Genomic DNA, 12,607 nt, shown 5'->3' on the forward strand with positions numbered 1-12,607 from the left:
CAGAGCATCCTGCTAATGTGGCTGTATGGACCAGGATGGATTCCAGCCAGACAGGCCAGAGGGCAAATAAATGTCTCTGTCCACACCTTGAACTGCACAGGCATTTGGATAGTTGAGTTTGGCATGACCCACTACTTGGTCTGAGAGAAAGAAGTAGCCCAGTTAGAAATGCAGCCCCAACTTGTCTGACACCCAGTTCAGTGCCTGTGCTGTTTCCTCATTTCAGTCACCATCAACCCCTATTTCTCTATTTTGTCCAGAGTTCTGAGCCTTTTGTCACACATTAGCAAGACCAGGGTGAAATATTTGTATATTGAGGAATGCAAGCTCTCAAGGATGATTATGCTTTATTATAAGATACAATTCTTACAATGTTTTCTATGTATCTGTGATTTTTCCCATTGAAGTACATTGTAAGCTTCATCTTATTAATAGTCAGTAATGCATATATAGTGGATTTTTAATGGTAATGGAGGAACTGCCATTTGAGAAGCCTCACAATGTGTTGAAATCTAAAAATACAACATTGTCTTCTTCTCCACCATCCCTCTGGTTCATTAGTTCTTTCAAGATGTGCCAAAACAAGTCTTAATCTCTGTCTTCAAGATACTGTATTGTAGTGTATGTTTCAGCCTAGATAAGCTATCTGGGATGCATTTTTGTTACAGTGCAAGGTACTATTATTGTTCATGTACAATAAGAGTGAAAATAGTGATTTTCCATTTGTATTTTTTGAGCTTTGTATATACCCCAGAGGTAGATAAAGAGTTTATGAAGAAAGGTTATATTTAAGAGAAATGGGTATCAGTGCTATGAGATTATACCCATGACAGATGGTTGTAACTAAAGCTTCATCTTGGTGCTGAAAAGCTGAATGAAACAGTATTCAGATTTTGAAGTAATGTTGGCTTCATTTCAATGGGACTTTTGCCTGAGTAAGAACAGACTAAAAACTCACTAATGATTCTAATTTTTTGTGTCAGCTTTGAGTAGATTTTAAAAAATTGAATTTTATTTTTGCCTATTTTGGATTGATAAAATTCCAACAAAAACATGGGGATTTGTTTGTTTGTTTGTTTACAGAAATGTGTGCAACATTATGCCTTTGTTCACTGGGATGACAAGATATAAAACAACATTGTTTTATTCACACTGTAAAGCAAAACATCTTACTGAGAATCAGGAAAGAGTTGGAAAAGTAATTTTTTTTGCTCTTAGTTTCAGAGCTGGTTGTGAACCTCAAAATTTTGTGGGGTTCAGTCAGAATAGTTATGTAAAATTTCAGATGCTAACCTTAAGCAAATCCAAATATCTTGAGGCTGGAAATCTCTACAAGAACATATTTCCCCTTGACTTGTCTAATACAATGAGTTCAGCGAGGCTACACCCTGGGGAGTTTTGGCCCACCATGTAGTGTGTGTGCTTTAAGACCTTACACTAAGCCATGAGGGTATTTTTAATTTCATCTTGAGAAACTAAACTGAGGGACTTCACAAATGAATCCATCAGGAAGACAAGGTTAATTCTGGCCGCTGTTTGTGGGAGTATGGTGCCTTCAAATACCAACACATTTTTTTTTCAGTGGTGGCATTTGGAAGAATAAATGAAGTGTGACTCCCGGCATCTCTTTAGTTGCCCTGAAAATGGAATGTCAAACAGCATATAATCATCTTCCTTGTTTAAAGAAAGAGGAGCAAGTGAGAGACCTAGTTTTCTATTTGTGTCAGTTTTTGGATGTCTTAATATTCTATCTTGTCTAATTTTCCAGAGACTGATAATAGAGTTCCTGTCAAATTAGAGGTTACAGACTCTTTAACCTATGTCACAAAAAAACCCCTACATTCCTTATTATTACCATGAATATAATCCAAATAAAAATTTAGCTTTTAATGCTGTTATGCTGAATGTTGCATTCCAAGCATATAATTTTATTCATTATAAATATTAAAAGTATTCAGCCTGACATTAGACTGCTTGCTCCCCGATCTCTTCAAAAAACAGGCTGAATTGGATGTGTCGCCACTTGGTCCAGGGAGCAGCAGTTCAGGCTCAGCCCCTGCACTGTCAGGACTGAGCAAGCGTTGCTGCTGCCCTGCCAAGTGCAGTTCTCAGGTTCAACTGATGTGGCAGAGGGGATATTTTCAGATGGACCAGGCTGATGTCTCCATCTTCTAGGAGTGGGAATGAGCCAGGAGGATAAATTAAATGAATTGTACTTGCCCCGCACTGGGGATTTGCTATCAGAGGAGTCTGATGTGGCAACACTGGAATTACAGCTCTGGAATTACATCCTGCTAAGGGGGCTCTTTCCTTTTGCAGAGAGTGGTACAAAGGCTAAAGTTTCTTTAAAATTAAAAAGCTGCAGCCCTCTTCAGTGTAAGTAGAACTGTGGCAAGTATGACCTACTGTTTGGTCAAGTTTTATTCTCATTTACATGAATTCCAACAAATTCAGACCTGCTTTAAAAGGGCCTTACTTTCAAGTTTATAATAAATGAGTAATGAATAAATTTATCTCATTCTTACATAGTTTTAGTTCAAAATCCAAAATGCTTGGGTACTTCTGTACCCAAGTCTTAGTGCCCAGTGTTCTCGGACATGCAAATCCAAGGCTGGGTTTTTTTTTTTTTTGTTTTGTTTTAAATCAGGTGAGTGTCACATGCTTCAGTTTTGTAATGAGAGTTTTTGCACTGTCCTAATTAATACACTGTGCCTGTCCTGGACCTTTGAAGTAAGTGGGAGTTCTGCCACCAATTTAAATAGGAGAAGGATTTGAGCCAATTTGAACAGAAGTTTTCACTTATCTTAGTGCCTAATCTTCTTTTTAAAGGGATGTGGGAGTATCGGCACCTCCTACGTAACGCTCATCAGCGTGCAGAAGTAAACTAGTCTGGTCACTTATGGAGGCCCATTTAAAACCAGGAGGATTACTCAGGTGAGTGACAAGGCTTGGAGAACAGATTTTAGGGAAGTTAATTCAGAGTGCAAAATGACATTTAACCCATCTGTGTGAATATTACCAGTTGAAGCAGGCCACAAAATCATTTAGAAATCGTAAGATAAAAAAAACCCCAATCCCCTTCTATATTTTTCTTGCATTGGAGTTGTCAGGGTTCACACTTTCAAGGGTGGGTTTTTTTAAGCATCGCAGCTTGTAGCTCCGTTTCTTTGTTAAATTTGAGCTGATATTCTCCAATAAGCAGAGCAGAACTGTAAGAGAAATGCCTGCTATGAATCTCATGGCGAAATCACAATATTTGACAACACTAGGTCTGTGTAAATATGTATGTTCTTTGCAGTGCTTTGTCCCTGGGGAAGCAGGGTTGTCTAGACCTCCTCTACTGTCTCCCTGAATGGCAATGTATAGCTCCAGAGTGGCTGACCACGTATGGCTGATTTATCAGGAAACTGGCAGACTCTGACTGTTGTCTTAGGAGGGTGTTGCAAAAACTAAGGCAAATTTACTGTGAGGTTTCTGCACCTCACTGGAATACTTCAAGTAAATCTGTAAATTGACGGAGGTAGGAAACTGTTGTTGTCTTCATACTATGTCTCTTTTTCTTCACTGAGTACAGAGGAGTCCATAAATACTGCCTTTCTCTAGTCTGCCCTGTGGTCTTTATAGATTAACCCTGATTTTTCACAAACTGCCAGTGAAATGATGTATTGGAGCTGGTGTCCTACATGGATGTCTCTTCAGTCTCCATACAATATTCACCTGATAAAGCTTTGCAGACAGCAGCATTAACAACTTGGTGTATTGTATTGGAAAGGCCTTTTGTCCTCTATTCCAAAGGATGTTACATCACAGAATTGACAGAGTTTTGTTAATTTTTAATTTAAAGGGAGTCTCCTTCCCTCAGATACTTCTTTTCAGACTCGTAATAAAGTAGCCATGACTGTGGATGCTGCTGTGTAAGGACAAAATGGGGAAAAATCCCATTTTCTCTGGTATATCTATGGCTGCCATTTAAAATAGGTCTGCATTTTCAAACATGAAAATATAGTTTTATTTATGTGTTTTGAAGTAAAATTTAAAAGATTTATTTTATACATTGTTTGAAGTAAGTCCAAGGAGACTTTTCCTAAAGTTTTTGTTGTGCTCTGTTGCATGGAGGCCAGCTGGTTTGCTAGCTTGAGTGACCTTACATTCCTTAAATGTACTCATAAATCAAGCCAAGGCCATGCATTAAAAGCTCAGCTCTGACATAAATTCAAAGGAGGGAAAGTTTAGATACATTGTGGGAGAAGTACAGAGATGGACACCCACGGCCAGATTTTTCAACCCTCACAGTTACCAAACCAGTATTTTACTGAGTCTCTCAGAAGACTTGGAAGTCAACTGGACCCTGTATTACTTGTGGAAAATATAATGGAATAATAAAAATAAACAAAAATAAAATAAATAAATAAATAGGAAAAAAACATGCCTTACAGATCCAATAACTATTTTAAGTAGTGCAAAGAATCTGATTAGACAGTGAGATGATTAGTTAATACTTAATTAATTTAAGGTTTTGTTCCTGTGAATGTCTCTAATAAAGGAAGTTTGGCAACACATTCAATGAGATTGCCACAATGGACCATTTTGGTGTGATTTAGTGAAAAGTAGGTAAAGCATCAGTTTTGCATTAATAGGTTAGCATGTCATTATATTTTTGGAAAGTACTGGTGTTTCTGGGTCACACAAGGATTTTGGTCTCTGCAAATATTTTGTTCTGAGTTCCCAAGAAACGATGAGAAAAACTGGTTTGATTTTAGAAGCAAGAAAGACAACAATGATTAGAAACATGAAAGTAAAAGACTTTTTAAAATTCCTCTGCTTTTTAAGGCTTCTTAGGTCCCTAGGAGATTAATAGTGGTTAATTTAATACCTACTTTAAATATGATAATTTATTCTTATTTACAAAAATAACTTGATCCGAAAATCGAAACAAACTAAAAAATAGTGTTTCCAGGACTTAAAGGCACAGTACCACTGACTGCTTATCACTGAGTTTGCTGGGTGATCCCTGTTAACACAGAGCCACTCATTTTCTGCACAGTGCTCCCACCACAAGCATCTCCAAAACGTTACTGTTCCCTGTATCTACCTTTAAGGTACAATGTATTAGAACAATATTTGCCTAGGGCATTAGAACATTTTTAAGGTATTAAGATGCTATTTAACCGTAAACTTATTATATGAATGCTAATCCACAGGGACTGACTACAAGGTAATAACAGCAAAGTATCTCTAAAATCTGGTTGTAATAACCTCAGGTCAATTCTGATTTACCTTATGCTGAAACAGTATATATGAGGACCTTAGTTGAATATCAGTAGCAGGAGTCCACAAGAATATTCTGCAAAAGGATAAAAATTAATACCTCTCAAAGCTGAAATACTTCTACTTCACTTTATTGAAGCATTTTTAATGGCAAGGCCAAATGAAATGTTAAAATTTGAGAATATTTCAGTGGGATTTGACTGACAAAATTGAAGCACTTGGAGTTCAAAATAAAACAATGTGTTTTAAACCCTCTGATTAAAGAGATGAAGTATATGGAAATGCTGTTCACAAACAGGGGTTATTCCGAAAGACTAACTTAAGGCTGGCTTTCATCTGTTCCTCTCTCAGTGGGGAAGGATGTGGGTGGACGGTGGTTCAGAGACAGTGTTTAGCTTAGGTGCTCTGAATTATTCTGTGAATAAGCTTTTATCTCTTTAGTAGTTATGAATAACCAAAGAAGATTAGCTTCCTGGTGCTTGAAGTAACCTTTTTGAATATACTCCTCATTATTGTCGATTCCTGACTGATTTCTCCACAAGAATAGAAGTCGACACCTCATGCAATTAAAAGCACAGTAACAACAAAATGGAAGCCTTGCTATTTAAAATATTGGTTGGCCTGTATCAAGGAGTTGTCCTTTTTCTGTACTTACTAAATACTCTCAACACTCTCATTATCAAATGTCTTTTATACAGTCACTCTCCAAGTAATTGTTTCATATACGAAATTGGGGATATCTAACCATACTCTTAACAGTTGTATTTGTTATCTGTTCCTTCAACAGATGGGAAAAACCCTGCAGCAGGGTTTGTATCCATAGGTAAAATGTCCTTTCAGAAAGATAATAAGTTGGAAGATAAAACACACCACCATAAGAAGAAGACAAATTATTAACACTAATATTTAAATGCATTATTGTTTAGAAACTTAATTTTACAGTATAGATAATAAGCCAAATAATTCTTCAACACAGCATCTGACTGCATCCCAAAGATTTTAAACCTTCACTTCACAGTGCAGGGGGGAAACTAGTTTATAAACAGATGTTTCTTTCTGCCTTTGCACATGAATTATTTGCACTTCACCTTGTGCCATTGCAGCTGCTTGTGAGTCCCTGTAAGCTGCAGCCAGGAGCAATTTTCATAGAGTGGCTTCACCACCAAAACCCTACATGGTGTAAAACCTTCATGTATCTTGAAGACTAAAAGAAGAAAACAACCATGATATGGATAAGGAGATGGAGGGAATGCATAAAGAAAAAATATAGTAGTCAGCATGGGTTACTAGCATTTTGGTCTTAGCATTTTGGTTGGGACCAATCCTGCGGTTTTGAAGAAAATCTCCCTGGTGTTTTTTACTTAGCATATGTCAGCTTGGTTTGAAGAATGGTTTTGGTTTGTGTTGAACTAGATTCCTCTGGAGGAAAACAAAGCAGAATTTACTGTGCTGAAACACACCACAGGTACTCTGAGCACTGAGAGAAATACAAGGATCTAAACCAGTGGCTGGTCCCTTGGAACATAAATGAACTACACACAAGATTCAGTACAGCACACAGGGCTGAATCTAGTCAATAGTAAACCTGAGCCCAGATAATATAGATGGAGGTGCCCTGGTATCAACTGCAATCACCTTGTGCTCTGCCTCTGTTGCACCAAATTGTTCTCTAATGTAGATACATTTATAATAGGCAGGTATCTTAATACACCAGCTGCCCAGCAGTCAAGATAGCCTTTGTAGACATCGAGGCAAGTAAGGAGCCTTGACAGAAGATTTGCAGAAAGACGGTGGGGGAGCCTTAGTTAATATAATTTGGTTAATTCATCTTGATAGCATGCTCGAGAGGAAAATGCTATCACCCCATTATTCAGGGAAGGAACTGGTTTAAGAGGTGGTACAGCTTAGCCAATTTGATACAAGGAGCCTGGAATTAGAGCTAGAAGTTCTGAGTGCCCATCTCTCCACTTATTCCTCATTTTCCAACTACCTTTCCTAAATGCTGCATGTAGACATTCTCTGGTTTTTTTGCAACTGAGTTCTTAAATGGATTTTAAAGTAACTGTAAATAGATTAGCCATGACCATGTAAGACATCACTTCTCTTACTTCTTTTAGCTGCTTACTTCAGGTTTTGTTTCTGCTTCTGCCCCAGTTTTTCACACCTTGTTTAGACTTGTGTTTACTGTAACTGTTTCAAGTTTCCTACCTCCTTAAGACCACAAAGCACTTCAAGAAAGGATTTCCATGTATTATATTTTGTTCTGAAAGCCTTATCTCATACAGACATATTTGCCATTTTCTTTTTTTTTCCCATATATATAAAAAATATGTTTCAAACCCATTATATATGCAGCATTCTGCTCCCATAGCTTGGGTTAAGATCTCTTTCAGAAACTGCAGACAATAAAGCATTTTCCATAAGAAAAGTTAACAATGTGATAAACACTGATGCAGTGTTTCCCCACACTTAATTTTTTTTTTTTTCATTGTTTATCATAATTTTGTCAACTTTCCATATCATTCCCCACAATGCTTTGTGTTAGATTTTCTTTGAAAATTCCTTTCCTCTGAACTTACCATGAACTTGTTTCTAAAACATGGTCATAAAATGCCACCAACAAAACAAAATCTGCTATTCACTAATAAAAAACACCCTGTCTCCCTCTCATCCCTCACAAAAGAAACTACAGAAAAGAAGTCAAGCACAAGACAGAATTTATATAGAAAAATAATTTTACATTGCAAGTATGAAGCAGAACATGAAGGCTGAGTAGAAAACTGAGAGAGTCAGTTGTGAGGCTGTTGTTTAAACCATGTGCAGAGTTTGTGCTTCATTCCATTTGTTCTCACTGTACTGATGGCTATTTAGCTGAGAATGTCAGAAGTGTTGGGATTAGACTTGGTGTGATTGAGGGGGAGGCGGAGGATTGTGTTTGTTGAGATGCTCTGTGGGAGGGGAAGGATTATGCATGTGCCTTATGTAATGAGGAAGAGTCTGGAGAACTTGCCTGTCTATGAGGAGGAGGTGGGAGGATTAGCTTTTGATGTAAAGTCAAGGGAACAGCCCTGCTCCTGATCCCCTGAGAAGGAAATCAGAAATGCTTTACTTTTCTGTACATCCTGTTTTGTGTATGAGAGGTGGGATTTTTTTGTTTGGATTTTTTTTTCAGGCTGGAAAACAGCTGGATTAGGGGGAGGCAGAAGTGGGAGGGGAAGATGGAGAGGGGCACTGAGGGAATGAGCAGTGGGGATTCAGGAAGGATGGGTCATATGGGTGACCTTTTCATGATCTCAGGCTGCTGTCTGTGACTTCATCTTGTTGGAACAAGGCATGCGACACAGTTTGGGCCCAGGCCAAACAGCCTTTACCCCATAAGGGCCCAGAGGCAGTTCAGGTGTCACTGCACACTGAAAATGTGTCCTTCAGCATCCTTCAGGAAATCTGTCCCTGTGGGGTTTTGGGTTTCTGCTAGTTGGGGAGTCCCTTGAGCAAGCCTCAAGTTCCCTGTGTGGTGGCAGTGAATGTCCTTCCCTCTGTTGATGGCCACTTACTTTTCTTGTCCTGGGAAATCCAATCTCAAGGAAACAAAAAAAGAGTAATGGGAATCATCATGGGGAAACTGGATAGGTTTTTTTGTTTCTAACTCTGCCCCTGCTTCACCAACCAACACTAAGTCTGTTGTTTGGCATTCCAAGTAAGGGCTGGAGCACATCCATCCCAGCAGACGAGTTATGAATTAAGACTCCACAGTCAGTGAGGATTCTGGCTTTGAAAACTTCATGGAGGAGCTACTTTTTCAAAGTGAGTGATCACAGTTTAAAAAATTTTCAGAGGCAGTTTCAGCAGGCTGAGAACATCCACACAGAATCATACACCCAGCTCAGCTGACACATGGTAATCCCATTCCTCTGTGGTGCGTGTCACCATCACGTCTGCAAATGTTTCACAGGTGCATTTATCTGAACGTATTAACACTCATTCTCCATAATGTTGTGTTTGTGCTTCATACTGCTGGGTGAAGAAGGCAAAGGCAGTCCAAAGGAATACTCCCAATTGAAACAATAAATCCAAGCATGGATGCTTTTATATTCTCTTTATGTTTGCCAAATGCCACTTAGACTATAATAGCACTTAGTAATGGAATTCAGCACTTTCATGGTGCTTTTTACTCACCAAAAATACTGTATCAAAGAGGTAAGTTACTATTATTCCTATTTTGTGGGTGGAGAAATTACAGCAGAAGTGGTTAGGATCACCCACCCAAATAAGGATCAAGTTGGAAAAATACATGTCTCTGTCCTCTGGATCCATTATACTATTCATTGAATCCTGATAGTGTTTTCATAAGCATGAAATTTTGAAGAGTTCTGAGGAAAGGACTAAGTCCAGGATTTACTTGTTGGTTGGGGGATCAGAGCTGGATATAAAGATCCCTTGGAGTCAATGCAAACTTGTAGATTCATGGAGCATATGCAGTGTGGTTGAACATTTTCTCCCTTTCTCATGGTTTTGTCATGAATAGGAGAAAAGGGATCTCAGGTTTGGCTCAGGTTAGGCTCATTCCTGCTGCGTCACTTTGTCTAGATTATTTAGAGAATCTCCACAAGACTCTGTCTTGGTGTTTGTGGAAGCCAAACAAAGGCCTAAGAGTACCTTGTGAAAAAAAAATGTTTTCAGTCCTCTCAAGTCCCTGGTTTTTGTGTTTGGACCCAGATTTGGAATTTGTTTTCTGTATAGAGCCAGCAATACTTATGACATATGGTTGAGAAGTTGTGGAATATACCTATTTAGAGTGTTGGAGAATTTACCCCATTGATTTTGGGAAGCAGGAGTATTTCCTTTAAAGAAGTGAAATTATTAATGGAGAACTATCAAAAATAAATTAGACTTTATTGCATCATTTTTGTAGTTCAGAGAAGGTGTCATAAGTTGTTCAGGTCCAGGGTGAGGTCAGTGATGGAACAAAGAGATGACAAAGCCCACCATACACCTTTTAATGCCTGTGGATTTACAGTAGTTTCTCTTTTCTTGTGCTGCTGGTTTGGTTTTTTTCATCATGATAATTTCTCTTTCTTCACCCACTATTGAAAAAAAAAGATTAAAAAAAATTACAAAAGGTTTCAATATACAGTAGTTAATTACTATATTACAGCTCTAATTAAATTCTTGGAGACTCTGCACAGTATGATGTCCATGCCAAGAGGGACATAACCCGTTCTTAAGTGAATACATGTTCTTGTCAAGTTAACTTATCTGCATTTTACTCACATGAAATATTCCTCATCTCTTGCTTCTTGACACACGTGACTGATAAATGTTTTAAAGGCACATTTAACATTGATATTTTTGTCATATGAAATGACAATGGCTTCAATAATTCCCAGATTTTATTTTATAGAAAGTGACACGTTGTGTGATGCCAAACTCCCCAGATCATAATGTAAGCCATGCACTAGTAAGAATATATATATATTGCATCAAAACTTGTTCTTTGTGTGATTCAAACCTAAATGTTTCAGCCACATGTGAGTAGTTAAAGAGTGTGACTATTACAACACGTTGTACAAATACCATGGATATTCAGAATCGTCAGAGCTCAGGTTTTCCTATCAGCTCTTCAGTTTGATTTGAGACATTTAATGATGAGGGATTTTGTACTGTTTGTAATCAAATCATCTGAGAAGGAAGATACAGAAAGATAGATTTTTATCAAGTCATTTGCAGATTTAAATGAAGTGTGATGTAGGATTTTATTAATTCTCCTACATTTTTTTATCACATATCTGTCAGGGTCATAGGTAAATTTTTACTGCTCAGGTTTTTAGATAAACATTTAAGTTCTTGTATGTGTGGACAAGTCTGTCTCAAATAGCTTTACTCTTGAGAGAACTTCAGTAGTCACAAAGCAGTAGTTTTGTTTTCACATGGAAATAGATGGGAACAGTCTGCTTGACCTTAGGGTTCCATTAGATCAGATGTCTCCAGAAATTATATGTTTGTGTGTAGATTAATAGCAGTGAAATTCAGCTGAATGAGCTTTGTGCTGGTATCATTATTCCTTTGATATTAAGCTTTTACATCATACTATGTCAACACTTTGACTTTGGCCCTGATTCAGTAGAGTATTTAAACACCTGGCTAACTTTAAGGACTTCAGTAAGCACTCACTCAAATGTTTATAGGGGCTGTGACATAAATGGGCCCCTATAAACAGGCTGAATAGGGGCCTGTTTATGTCACAGCTAAATACTAATGCAATATTTAACAAGTATGTTATGTTGGCAGCAAGCAGATGGACTCATGTATGGTAGCTACATCTATATCATCATATGCATCTTCATCTGGACACACAGAGCAGAGCAGCTAAATACTGGCGGTGGCCATGATAAGTGGAAAGAAACAGATCATGCAGTTAGAACAGTGTATCCCAGGCGTGGTTAAAAGTGTAGTTATGTGCTGTGATGCTTCTGTTTGACTTTTTACATGAATTTTAAGTAAGCCTTGGACTTAAATCGCTGTTCAAAGCTCCCAGAAGTTTGTTTTTCAGTTTATGATGGTACTTACCAAAGCATCAACAAAAAAATGTGTACAGTGGTTTGAGGGTTTATTCATTCATTTTACTAAGTCTGTCTGTCTTTTCCTTTATTCTTAGCTGTGCATATTTTGCTTTATTTCATATATTCCTAAATGGGTCAGTTTGAGAGACAATTTCTGTCTCTGAAGGTAATATTGATGAGGATGTCAATGTATAAAATATATTGCTTCCAAGCTGATGACATTAGGCCAAGTTCCTTATTACTCCTTTCCTTACTACTGCGAGTAAAGTGGCAATTCTGTCATGAGCAAGTGAAGCAGAGTTTGGCCTTTTCTGTGTGTGCAGTGATAATGCAGTAAAATGTCCTTGAAGGTGAGGAAAAGCTATCACAGACATCTCTCAGGAGCCTGTGAGAATTCAGTTAAGGACATGGGACTTGAGTCAATAGCTTTAAATGGACAAACATTTTAAAGAATTGAGTGTGGGGGCTTTGGGGGGATTTTGTCTTTTTCTTATCTCAGGAGAATTTTTGAAAAATTAATTGCTCTCTTTTGCTGGTCAGCTTTACTTCTCAGTTTTCATTGAATGTAAGCCTAAATAATTTCTGTTTCTGTTGGGTTAAGCTGAAAAATAGTTAAGTCAAGGGGGTTATACTGATTTAAATGCTGCTGTGTTTATTTGTGAAAGTTAAAAGTATTGGCCCATTGTACTTTTCAGTAACCTCTAAAAATCCCCCCTGTTCTTGCCTTTTTCTGAATCAGAATGAGAAGAAAGCTTTCAGGAATCTTCACTTAAAAAAAT

The 12,607-nt window shown here is 37.8% G+C and overlaps 1 protein-coding gene across 9 annotated transcripts in view; it reads left to right on the forward strand.

The window, feature by feature from the left end:
- SOX5 (SRY-box transcription factor 5) overlaps positions 1–12,607 on the forward strand; it is a 609,758-nt gene that overhangs the window by 68,069 nt on the left and 529,082 nt on the right. Inside the window, exon 1 of one of the 9 annotated variants that reach the window (XM_042050093.1) lies at positions 2,830–2,934. The exons of the other annotated variants lie outside the window; for them this stretch is intronic. The gene's annotated coding sequence lies outside the window, so the exon portion shown is untranslated. Of the gene's footprint in view, positions 1–2,829; positions 2,935–12,607 lie in introns of those variants that run through there. 9 annotated transcript variants of the gene reach the window in all.

Source organism: Corvus kubaryi, unplaced genomic scaffold (genome assembly GCF_017639235.1).
Source record: "Corvus kubaryi isolate FWS band 111438036 unplaced genomic scaffold, C.kubaryi_AGA036_p1.0 72, whole genome shotgun sequence".
Classification (NCBI taxonomy): Eukaryota; Metazoa; Chordata; class Aves; order Passeriformes; family Corvidae; genus Corvus; species Corvus kubaryi.